The sequence below is a fragment of the Haliotis rubra genome, unplaced genomic scaffold (genome assembly GCF_003918875.1).
Source record: "Haliotis rubra isolate DU_JTF1 unplaced genomic scaffold, ASM391887v1 Scf1047, whole genome shotgun sequence".
Taxonomy (NCBI): Eukaryota; Metazoa; Mollusca; class Gastropoda; order Lepetellida; family Haliotidae; genus Haliotis; species Haliotis rubra.
In genome coordinates, this window is record NW_025764945.1 from 174414 (window position 1) to 188215 (window position 13802).

Consider the following 13802-nt stretch of genomic DNA (forward strand, 5'->3'; position numbering starts at 1 on the left):
ATAATTGATAGAGGTTCTTCTTTCCATATGTCAGGCCTAAATTGACATATTGCTTTTTGTTTGTTTACTTCAGCTTTGCCATAAACGTTCTTTGTGTCAGTTTTGTTGCTTCCACCGTTTATGAAAACCGTAGATCCTATCTAAGTCCGTAGATACTGTCTACCAAATAAACTACAATGTATAGTCTGTTAATTAAGCGTTGGGTTAAACTTCAGGATGGATTCAAACTGAGCCCCAATGGAATGTGTCCATATCTGCAAATAAACTTTAAAAAGATGTCATGGGTTGTTTTTAAATCTAAGCAGTATTTGAACATTTTGAAAGAGTGCTTAAGAATGCTTCTACTTCCATGGTTTATATATTTTCCTCACTAATGTACATGCCAAGGTCCTGATCAACAAAGTGTTCGTAGTATTACGACCTGTCGTAACTCTATACTTTAGTAATACCATAGGCTTACGAATGTCGTAACGCTACGAACTCTTTTTGGATCGGGACCCAGGTGAGATATTTTATGTAGTTTATTTTTGTTAAATTAACGATGAATTAATATGTGTAACGACAACCACCTAGGGTAAAATGTCCGACTTGTCATGGCTGTCGTTCGCGATCTGCTGCCCACAGACAGTGCTCTCGTCAACTGTCAGCATCGCTAACTCAGGAAACAGAAGGAATTCATTTTGGTTTCCAATCCATGGGTTCTGTGACTGACGTATTCTTGCTCCTGAATATGATGCAGGATTAATTAGACAGCTGTAATAGAAGGCCGCTGTCTGGCCGACAGTTGATATTGTCAGTGTGCATACCCCCCGCTGGTTATTACAAACTGAGTTCGCGAATCGAAATAACAATTACTGGTCAAGTGAAACCTTAGTCTTCTCCCACATCCTTGTGACTCATCTTGAAGTTGACAATGCTTTCTTATAAGTTCAGTTCAATTCAGTATCATAGATATCAGCTGTGATGACAATGCAGCGCATGTTACATGGTGACGAATGTCTCACTACAGACCGCCTGCAAAAAGCGGTGACTCACCACAGATCACCTGTCACATGGTGACGAATGTCTAGAAGACTGTCTACGTCGTCTATGAGTCACCACAGATCACCTGTCACATGGTGAGGAATGTCTAGAAGACAGTCTATATTGTCTTTGACTCACCACAGATAACCCGTCACATAGTGACGAATGTCTAGAAGACTATCTACATTGTTTATGACTCACCACAGACCGCCCGTCACATAGTGACGAATGTTTAGAAGACTATCTACATTGTTTATGACTCACCACAGACCGCCCGTCACATAGTGACGTATGTTAAGAAGTCGGTCTACATTGTTTATGACACACCACAGATTATCCGACACATGGTGACGAATGTCTAGAAGACTGTCTACATTGTCTATGACACACCACAGATTACCCGTCACATAGTTACGAATGTCTAGAAGACGGTCTACATTGTTTATGACTCACCACAGATTACCCGACACATAGTGACGAATGTCTAGAAGACGGTCTACATTGTCTATGGCACACCACAGATTACCCGTCACATAGTGACGAATGTGTAGAAGACGGTCTACATTGTTTATGACTCACCACAGATCACCCGTCACATAGTGACGAATGTCTAGAAGACGGTCTACATTGTTTATGACTCACCACAGATCACCCGTCACATAGTGACGAATGTCTAGAAGACTGTTCTACATTGTTGTCTATGACACTACATTGATTACCCGTCACATAGTGACGAATGTCTAGAAGACGGTCTACATTGTTTATGACTCACCACAGATTACCCGTCACATAGTGACGAATGTCTAGAAGACGGTCTACATTGTTTATGACTCACCACAGATCACCTGTCACATAGTGACGAATGTCTAGAAGACGGTCTACATTGTTTATGACTCACCACAGATCACCTGTCACATAGTGACGAATGTCTAGAAGACGGTCTACATTGTTTATGACACACCACAGATTACCCGTCTACATAGTGACGATGTCTAGAAGAGTCTACATTGTTTATGACTCCACATTGTCACATTATAGAAGACTACACCACACCAGATTGTGTCACATAATGACGAATGTCTAGAAGACGGTCTACATTGTCTATGACTCACCACAGATCACCCGTCACATAGTGACGAAGATGTCACATAGTGACGAATTTAGAAGACTGTCTACATTGTCTCTGACTCACCACAGATCACCTGTCACATGGTGACGAATGTTTAGAAGACTATCTACATTGTTTATGACTCACCACAGATCACCCGTCACATGGTGACGAACACATACATTGTGACGAATGTTTAGAAGACTATCTACATTGTTTATGACTCACCACAGATCACCCGTCACATAGTGACGAATGTTTAGAAGACGGTCTACATTGTCTATGACTCACACACAGGCCACCCGTCACATAGTGACGAATGTCTAGAAGACGGTCTACATTGTCTATGACTCACCACAGATCACCCGTCACATAGTGACGAATGTCTAGAAGACGGTCTACATTGTTTATGACTCACCACAGATTACCCGTCACATAGTGACGAATGTCTAGAAGACGGTCTACATTGTTTATGACTCACCACAGATTACCCGTCACATAGTGACGAATGTTAAGAAGTGGGTCTACATTGTTTATGACTCACCACAGATCACCCGTCACATGGTGACGAATGTTTGTCTGGAAAGTCTCAGCAAAATGTATACTTGATAAACTTTAAATGAACCTTCTCAATTGCATGTGCCTGCATGAAACCCCAAACTTCAGAACTATAACATAATATTGGTGAAATGAGGGATTTGAACAAATTATATTGTATATCAAGAGATGTATGGGGTTACTATTGATAATACTATAGAGAGAATGCAATGCCTTATTATCCTGATCAGATAATGTTCTCTGTGCTTCTGCAAAACTGCCCGACGATGAAGAAACAACTCCTAGATATTTATATGTATTACAAACAATTAATTGTGTTCCATTGTAGAACCATGTTACTCTTTAGGCAAGTCTCCCACCCTTTCTAAAAACAACCACTTTAGTTTTATCATCATTAACTACCAAGCCCCACTGTTTGCAGTAAGAATGAAGAATGTCTAATCCACTTTGTAATATACATGGTCACCAATGGCCATGTTTACGGTTGCTATCGTTACGGAAATGACAACATCGTTTGTGTACTACACGGATAAATCTGGAAGAAGCCTCATCTGGATAGGTGTGACAATCAACAGAGGTTATATACGTCAAAGCGTAGGTGTTTGGGTTGATTGTTGAGTGTCAGTATCTAAAGCTGTTCGAAAACAAATTAAAGTCACCTCGTTAGAACGCAAGTCGGACATGTTGCTGGATTGCTAAATTGTGACGCACAGTTATGCCAGTAACCTCTGTTCGCTGGTTCGAATCCCAGGTTAGATCTGACTGTGTTTCTATGTGTGTCTGTACTATCCCGTGTCTGTTATCGTGGTAATTTGATAAGTTTCACAAAAGTGGTACTGTGATTAAATGGTTAAATAGTATCAGTTCACTCACTCACTCACTCACTCACTCACTCACTCACTCACTCACTCACTCACTCACTCACTCACTCACTCACTCACTCACTCACTCACTCACTCACTCTCCCTCCACTTAATCACACAAACCCGTGAAAATCCGGGTTAGAATTGGTCTTCAGTAAGAGGCGACTAACGGGATCGAGTGGTCAGGCTCGCTGACTTGGTTGACGCATTCCATCGTATCCCATTAGCGTAGATCACTGGATTGTATGGTCCAGACTCGATTATTTACAGACCGCCGCCATATAGATGGAATATTACTGAGTGCGGCGTAAAACTAAACTCACTCACTAACCACATCACTCACTCACTCCCCTTCCTCTTATGCCTTACTCACTCATCCCCACTCACCCACACTCACTCACTCACACTCGCACACTCACTCACTCACTCTCGCACACTCACTCACTCACTCACTCACTCACACTCGCACACTCACTCACTCACACTCGTACACTCACTCACACTCGCACACTCACTCACTCACACTCACACTCACATTCACACTCGCACACCCACCCACTCACTCACTCACTCACACTCGCACACTCACTCACTCACACTATGCCTTACCTACCACCTTAACTTGCTTGTATGTCTTTGACATTTCTGTTCAAAGGTTAAGCAATTAATCTGAAAACGAAAGCAAGTTCATGGACACCTGGGCATACTTCAACTACGATACTAAAAAATATCGATATTCCAGTTAAAATATGACTGAACTGACTTCGTTCTGTCTCAATCTGTCCTTTACCTATCAACCATTAACCTGTGAGCTTTATATGCTTGGAATTGATGGCCACCGACTGGAACACAGGGCATTAAATCAATACCGGTTGTTGTTCGCCAGCTGCAGCATCTGGTTTATATCTATATTCCTCATCAGCTGTTGCTGCAGCTGGTGGAGAGATCCCATCGGATTTATCATCTTCCCTACCCCAACCTTGTTCTACTTGCGACTGTGTGTGTTACTAGCTATAAGGTATGTGCATATGGTAAATAAACCCTTATGGATTTATATATATTCTTATTAGGCGCACGTTATCGCATTCGTCATCTATGTGAGTATGATTATTTTCACTATACTACTGTTATAACGATCTCAAAGAAACCATTCATGCCAGGTCGGTCTAACCATAGAGGTTCGTTATACACACACCATAAGGTATGTGCATGTAGTAAATATGCTCTGAAACATATATATGTATTGTTATTAGGTGCAAGTTGTTGCATTCGTCTTCGATATGAATATGATCTTATTCAATACACTGCAGTTATAATGAACTTAAAGTGACCACTCCTAGTAGTTCGTTATAACCTTGTAGAGTTCGTAACATGCCATAAGGTATGTGCAAATAGTAAATATATTCTTATGGATTTATATGTTTTGTTAGTAGCTGCCAGTTATGGCATGTGTTCTCTCGATATTGTAAATTTTACTTATTTCCTTCCTGATCATATTGAAACTTGGTGTACAAGTATATGTTCGTATTTTAAAATGGGTGAATTTGATAACTGTTATCAGGAGATTAAGGACATCGTTCCTTTTTTCAGAGAATTCAAATATGATTTTCATCTTATCGATATTCAATGTGATATCTGGTTTTGTTTTTACCCAATTGGAAAATTGGCTCCATATGTTTCTAGATTTTGGACAGTCGTAAAAGAGATGAATTCCGCTTTCTGGTGCATTTTTACAATATGAGCATAACTTAATTTCTACATACCCCATCTTTAACAAAAGTAGGTTTGTTGGTAAGAGTCTATGCACTAAAGAATATTGGAACCATCTAAAGTCTGAATTTATGTGAGTTCGAAATATAATATTTTGATAGGATTTCCATTCTTCTTCACTTATATCTGTTTCAAGTTCATCTCCCCATTTCTTTTTATATTTATATATAGCAGAGTCTAAAATTGGAATAAGTATTTCGTAATATATCTTACAAACTTTCTTATTTCTAAAGATGTCTTGAATATGATAGGGAATGAATGGTAATTCAAGTTTTTCTCCAAATGGTATGTTGAATGTTTTATAACATTGTTTAACTGATCTTACTAGGCTTGCATATTTTAAGAAGTTCGTTTTTAAATGATTTCTAGTTTGCTCATGAAACTTTTGATATGTATAGATTGTTCCATCAGTATCTGTCAAGTCATTTACAAATGTTATGCCTATTTTAGCGTAGTGTGGGTACTCGAATGGCTGCGAATTATTGCACTTGTCCGCTATGTGGATATTCAGCATACTACGGATATAACGAACTCAAAGGGACCACTCCTACTAGTTCTTTCTAACCATGGAGGGTCGTTATACACCATAAGGTATGTGCATATAGTACACATACTGGTAAGGATTTATGTATACATATATAGTGTTAGTTGTTGGTAGGTGCAAGTTATTCCATTCGTCATATGTGGATATGTTAATATCCAATATACTACAGGTAAATCGAACTCAAATGAACCATTCATACCAGTTCGTTGTAACTATAAGATATGTGCATATAGTAAATGTACTCGTAAGGATTTCAGTAGAGCGCAACTTGAGAATATGTCATGGTCAGTATACTACGGTTATACCGAACTCGTACTAATTCGTTCTCACCATGCAGAGTTCATTATACACGCTTCCAGTAGAATATACATCAACCGACATGAACCGAAATCAGTTCGATATATCCGACAGTTTGTTTACAAGCGTATTCGATGTTGACGCATTTACGGTATAATTTGAAAGGTTACCGACGATGAAGTCGTTGTTGAACTTTGTTGACAACTGTCATAATTATTAGATTACTTGTGTAAACGAACTGTGATCAACAACATGAGCATCGATCTGCGCAGTTGGGAACCGATGACATGTGTCAACCAAGTCAGCGATCCTGACCACCCGATCCTGTTAGTCGCCTCTTACGACAAGCATGGGTTACTGAAGATCAATATTCTAACCCGGACCTTCACGGGTCCATATTGTAATAGTTCTGGAAAATCTCGGCGTGACACTGCATTCACTCTGACTCTGACAGAGTCGGGATTTGCCTTGAGTAAGTCATCTATTAATATCTTGTTTTCGTGTGTACAATTCCTAAATTTAAGGGGGCGGTGGGGTACCCTAGTGGTTAAAGCGTTGGCTCGTCACGCCGAAGGCCCGGGTTCGAATCCCCCACATGGGTACAATGTGTGAAGCTCATTTCTGGTGTCCCCCGCCGTGATGTTGCTGGAATATTGCTAAAATTGGCGTAAAACCAAATTCAGTCAGTCAGTTCTAAATTTAAGTCATTTGAGTCCTATGTTTCAGTTTGAGTCTCATGTGTATGTTAACTGGCCCACAGCAGAAAATATGGAATATTGCTTAAAGTGTCCTTTAAATAACGTTTAACCTATTTACCTGTACATCCTTTCATTCACCTGCTAGCAGTATCTTCAAAGCTTGAATCGTACTCCGAGTAGCATAAGTGACTGAGCGAAATTGGCAAAGGACTGTTTTGAACAGTGTCCTGTTTGAGTTTGATGTTGGGGGATTTCCATGATTACACCAAATAGTTGCTAAAAGCGGAGTACGTGGAACGATTCCGAGATGAAATATTGTGTGTTTACGGTCACAATTAAAAAAGTGATGAGAACGTGATAATATTGTCATGTCAAAACTGAGAATTTCATAGAACAGCATTTGTGTTGCTCATGCGCGTAAAGGTGATGTTTTCTCAACCGTGGTGAAAATAGCGAGAAGGAAAATAAAACTGACAGAAATAATAAATACATGGCGAAACTGGGATTCGAACTCACGAGTATAGATTTCTGGTACGTTCAAGGGACGCGAACTCAGCTCAGAAAACTGTGGCACTTGGGACGACTGAGTTAACCCGCAACCTGAATTAAAGATGACTATAAATTAATAACAATAAGATTACTTCTATCACATCTCATCCACATCACTGAGGGACACGCTCTAAGCGCATACAAGTCACAGTTCATTATTACCCCGGATAACCCAAGCTGCCTTTGAGGCGCTAGAAGGTTATAGTCACATGACATATCCCACTGGGTACCTATTTTCTGCTGGGTTAACAGGGCAATTTTGAACAAATTCACTTGCCTAAGGTTGAGACCACATGTATCACATGTGCTTCGTTGTGGGGCAGGACTGAAGTCCTAGAAACTTTCAGGAGTCAAGCTGCCAAACACGGTCACCCATCCAGGGACTCTCCGCGCGGTTGCTTAAAGGTCACATGCACCCAAAACATAATTAACATTAAAAAAAACCATAATTAAAACATAATTATCACTTATTCATGACATATAATATACATTGCTGGTTATGAAAAAAACATAAATACAAAATTATAAGCGTACAATCGCAATTAAAAAGTGCAATATTTTGCACTTGGGTTTACTTCCCAAGAAACGAAGCAGCCGGGATACTGAACCCAGTCAGAGCGGGTGGGTGTGCACTCAAGTGTAACGGCTGGTTCATTTGCAGATGCCGCCCTCACGGCTCATTGTGTGTGTATATCAGAGATGTTGGGTTTTGTAAATACATGCTCATTTTTTGTGTATAACATTTTGCAATCAACAGACATCATAGCATGTCATGTGTACAAGTATCACACCTGGCTGTGTGTGTAATTACACAATGTGACGGAGACCGAACTCGGGCCATAAATCAATGCGTTTTGTTTATGGTGATAGGTGTTTAGTTCAAATTGCATGTGGTCAGTGATTGAAATTGTGTATTGAATATTGTCATTAGCAGACAGGCAGGCAGACACATAGGTGCCAATAAAACAGACATTGAGTTTTGTCTGTGACAACGACATATCTATATCACAGTTAGAAATTCTGTCGACGCTAAATAATGACATTGCTTTTAAGTATCGAACTGAGAAAGTGACTCGGTAAGAAGAACGTGTGGTGAAATAGACAAATGAAATTATATAAACAGTTAAATCGGTAATCTACTGTAATAACATATAAAAAGCTCGCGCCTGTGAAATATCAACAAAACATTAGAAAGATAGCTCACACCAAAGCCTTCACCGAATATTCACCGGACAACCCGCTTCCAAGCTCCGCGAACCTATTTCACTGCGCATGTGCTATGAGCGCAGCCCAGCCGTTGAAACCACTTCAATTCCCCCAAGCGCTGGGGGAAAGTTAGTGAATCGTTTGAACTACGATTTCGCGCGTTTTTTTTCATCGCGTTATTTTTCAACTTTATAAGTTGAATTTGCATATTTGATGATTTGTTTCGTTAAGTCCATACCGAAAGGTAGCAGAATCTGCAAAGTTGTGTTTTACGTTGCAAGTGACCTTTAACTTCAACTGATTTGTGACCTGAGCTCTCTGCACAGGACCACACAAAACCACTATAGCCCCTTCATTTATCATCGGTTAACAGGCACTTACTGCTAGTATATATAGTTCTGTATCAGATACCCCAAATTTCGTATCGGAGCTGAGCCTCCTCAGGCGTTCCTATATTGTCATACGTCGCAATATCAACACAGTCGAACAACCGTATAATGCAAAACTCCATCAACATCGACTTCGTTCAGTCGTCGCGGCAAGCTTCAGAGATGAGAAGAAGATTGAGAGCTTCACCCTTTGGCATTAATTTCCCGTACTAAACCGGTAGGCGTGCGAACTCACATCAGTGGTGACACGTGTTGGTAAAGTGTCAACCTACTGTCGAACCTCGTCTGTTCTAAACACTCGTATCCTGGGGGAACGGATCTTAATGGAAGAGAATTATGCAACACTTTAGCCACTCAGGAATCGATTATGTTCCCTGGTTGATAAGGCTGATCATCCTCAAGGGTTAGGACGTATGTTGTTGTCAGAGTGGTCATACAAACGACGGCGCGGGCAAGACATCACACATTCCCCTTTCTTCTTGGTGTGGCCCGTGTGGTCCAGGTTAGAATATTGATCTTCAGTAACCCATGCTTGTCGTAAGATGCGACTAACGGGATCGAATGGTCAGGCTCGCTGACTTGGTTGACACATGTCATCGGTTCCCAATTGCGCAGATCGATGCTCATGCTGTTGATCACTGGATGGTCTGGTCCAGACTCGATTATTTACAGACCGCCGCCATATAGCTGGAATATTGCTGAGTGCGGCGTAAAGCAAAACTCACTCACTCACTCTTCTTCATGTATGTCAGTATGTTACTAAAGAATGGATTTACTTCTGTCATTTTACAAACTGTACAATAACGCCTTGTATTGCCACTTATTTTTATAAAATATTTTGGATTTTTGGTATTTTGTTGACAAGGATGATGTGGTGGTGACAATGCGGTGGTGTTAGCTATGTGTTGCTGATGATGACATACATGTAGTCATTGTCACTGCAATGCAGGGGAGACGACAATGTGATAGTGACTAGAGTCTTGTGACGATGTTGTAGTAATGATGACGACGTGATCATGAGGACAATATGGTGATGATAGCAATGTGGTATGGGATGTTTCATGGCAGGTAACATAACAACAAATGGTATGGATTTAAATAATAAAGAAGTTTTAACTCCATACCATACGTTGTGATGATAATGTGGTATTGATGAAAATATAGTGGTGATGACAGTGTAGCGATAATGAAAATGTGGAATTGATGACAATGTCGTATTGATGACAACGTGGTATCGATGACAATGTAACGACGATGACAATGTGGTATTGATGACAATGTGTTATCGATGACAATGTAACGATGATGACAATGTGGTATCGATGACAATGTCACGATGATGACAATTTGGTATTGATGACAATGTGGTATTGATGACAACGAGGTATCGATGACAATGTAACGATGATGACAATGTGGTATTGATGACAATGTCGTTTTGATGACAACGTGGTATCTATGACAATGTAACGATGATGACAATGTGGTATTGATGACAATGTAACGATGATGACAATGTGACAGTGTGACAATGCGATGATGACGACAATGTGGTGTCGATGACAATGTAACGATGGTGGCAATGTGATGATGACGACAATGTGGTGTCGATGACAATGTAACGATAATGACAATGTAGTATTGATGACAATGAAGCGATGATGACAATGCGGTATCACTGATAATGTAACGATAGTGACACAAAGCGCAGTTACATGGAAGTTCACTGTGATCTTGAATTTAATCTGTTCATGACAGAATATTTCTAAACAAAGAATACAATTGGCGCCTTTAAAACGTAACTTCTTACAATTTGGGGGATGTTATAGATATGCACGAAAGCTGGCAACGACGTGTAATTGTTTGACGCATGGTCTACCTCGGGAGAAACTGACAAGCTAAAGATTGTGTTGCCCACCAGATAAACGACCTGACACTCGTGGTTACAGAACGCCTGTGTTTTCTGATCTCGCACGTCCACAATAATGCATTAGCTTTGTGTGGATCCGTTCACAAATATGTTGCAATAGCTTGTTGTATTGCACAATGAGCCTGTCAGTATGGGATGACTGATCCCTGAATGATCTGGACTGTTATGGAAATACTCTTTGACGGGAGGCTATAAAAATATCCTCGGGTCACATAACGGTTAATTAGATTTTTGATAAACTGAATTATTTTTGGCAAAGTTTTCAAAATGACTTATGTGGAAGACATTTGAGGCATCAGTCGGGGAAAACATTGTATCCGAAGCATTCCCTGCTTATTTGTACCATATTTCTTTTTTTCCTTTTTTCATTGTGGTTATTGTTTTTTTATGTTGGAGTAGTTGTTATTGTTGTTGCTTTTAATTTTGTTTTGATTGTGGGGTTCATTTGATTATGAGTGGTTTCTGTTTTAATCTTTTGACGGGAGGTGTTCTTGCGTGTATGTTTTTTGTTATAGGTGAATTGAAAAGCCTTTGCATGTGTTTGTGACGTGTGTCACAGGAGACAGGATACGTTGAACATTTCTCGAACGCTTTGTATAATCAACATCGATACATAAACACATGTTCGCTTTATGGTCGGGATCTACAGTAGACTCAGTCTTTTTTTAGCAGAGATTGTTATGATTGTGGAAATGTTTTCACCACTATTATTTACACTCGGGTAAATTGTTAAACAATCCATTACAATAATCCACATTGTGGCACATGTGGAAATGTTTTATTAGCTGAATGAACTTATAGCCGTTACCGTCATTTCCAAGGCCTTTATTTCTTTTCTGTTTTTCTGCCAAAGTTCATAGAGGATTGGCCGAAGCACTTATTATGACACTACAAATACACTAAACCTAGATCTTCAGCACTAACTTCATCAAGCTGAGTGTCAATATCTGATCAACCGTACCGACGACATTCAATAGACATGACAGCAACGTTTCAGAAGAAAACATGTGGCTTTACACTAGTCACTTTGTACTAATCATTACTGAGATTTAACAACATATCCACTTAGGAATCCGCTATTCGTTTTATGTCAGCTTACAGGCGATCGCGAATTTATATCCACCCGATAATAGCGCCGCTTTTGAGCAAGTGAAACACACGCAGGTCATGTCATTCAATAACGCTGTCAGAAGTAACCGGTTAATGCTTCACGGCCTGTCGGTGGTTATCATTCCATAATAAAGTACCTCCGGTCCGACAAAGACAAGCAGCTATCTATTCAAATAACGTTTTCATCTGCTTGAATGAGAGAAAACGGAGGGTCATACAAGTTGGTGGCCACATGTTAAATTATGGTTGTAACTGGGGACAGATCCCAAATTATACAATTGACAGGATTTGCAATAAATTCAAAGTCCCATAGGATACCCCAGCTGCTCTTTCGGGGACAACGAGCGCGTTTAGTACGTGGGTCCTCGTGTTTTAAGCACGCACCTAGCTGTCTTGCCATGAAGTAAATACACATCACAGATTAGTCTTTCTACACCATGATCATGGATTCGTGATTATTTGTCTGGAAGCAGATTTCACAAAAGTGAGTACATGTTTCACATAATATTTGCTTTTATGTTCGGTGCTCTAATCCCGAGGTAGGGATGGCGCAGGGGTCCGCATTGCCACCCCTTTTAATTAGCAACTAATAATGTTGTATGAATAATCGTATAACCCAATCATTTGACACATACTTTTGCAAATATAATAACAATTAATTGACGTGTTCGTAGTCAACAGACTTAGACTGTTACCCTCCCTTATAGAGTTCTGGTTTTTATTAAAAATAGCACAGGGGCACACTTGATAGCATAAAACAATTGTAACTCGATCTACCGAAAGCAACTTAACCATTGGCATTGCCATAAATAAACAAAGTATTCATATAATGCATTTAAATACAGAACTGAATGGTTAATATCCATCAATTATGCATGCAAATTTGTGAGACACTATTAACATAAGGATTATACGGATAATGGTTCTTTCTTCTGAATGTCTGTTAACGTGATCGCCATTGCTATGTTGAACTAGTTTCGGTAAGGCAATGTTCAGACGATGACTATATCGACACTGCAACTTTCTTTCGATAGGTTTGTTTAGGTTTTCTCCAAACCAAGACTTCAAAGTAAGAGCACAGGTACAAACGGAGATTAACATTAGCCTCTGATTTGCATTTCAGGTTTGAAAAATATATTTTTGAGAAAAAAAATTGAAAATAAAAGTTTTGGCATTTACAAACGGAACATTCATGGAAATGTAGCGCGTATGTGAATAGCGATTTTGAGCTGAAATTTTATCATATGGTCGTTTTGATTCCTTTGCAGTCTCGATAATTTCTGTTGTATAATGTTTCATCTGAACATGTTTGTAGATTAATTACCTATGATGTGAAACGCAATTGCAGTGAGTGAGTTTGATTTTACGCCGCTTTTAGCAATATTCCAGCAATATCACTGCGGGAGACACCAGAAATGGGCTACACATATTGTGCCCATGTGGGGCAGCGAACCCAGGTCTTCGGCGTGACTAGTGAACGCCTTGACCACCAGGCTATCCAACCGCCCCACGTAATTACAGGCTACAGTAGTGAGTGAGATTACATCAACATTTTATTTAGCTATAACCGGTGTATTTTTAGGTGGATGTCTTGTTTAAAACTGTAGGCTGATTGGAGGTGTGTATGTAAACATCAGGGAAACTAGGACATTAATGCACAGATGTTTCTGTGTGGTTAATAATATCTTTATCCTGGTGAGGGACATTGGAATTAAACCATGTAGGTTTTCTTGGTGTGTTGATACTTGAATGCATGC

The 13802-nt window shown here is 39.8% G+C and overlaps 1 protein-coding gene across 4 annotated transcripts in view; it reads left to right on the forward strand.

Annotated features, from left to right (window-relative positions):
* LOC124275371 (cyclic nucleotide-gated channel rod photoreceptor subunit alpha-like) overlaps positions 1-13802 on the forward strand; it is a 154742-nt gene that overhangs the window by 101830 nt on the left and 39110 nt on the right. The window contains exon 1 of one of the 4 annotated variants that reach the window (XM_046710908.1): positions 4527-4649. The exons of the other annotated variants lie outside the window; for them this stretch is intronic. The gene's annotated coding sequence lies outside the window, so the exon portion shown is untranslated. Of the gene's footprint in view, positions 1-4526; positions 4650-13802 lie in introns of those variants that run through there. 4 annotated transcript variants of the gene reach the window in all.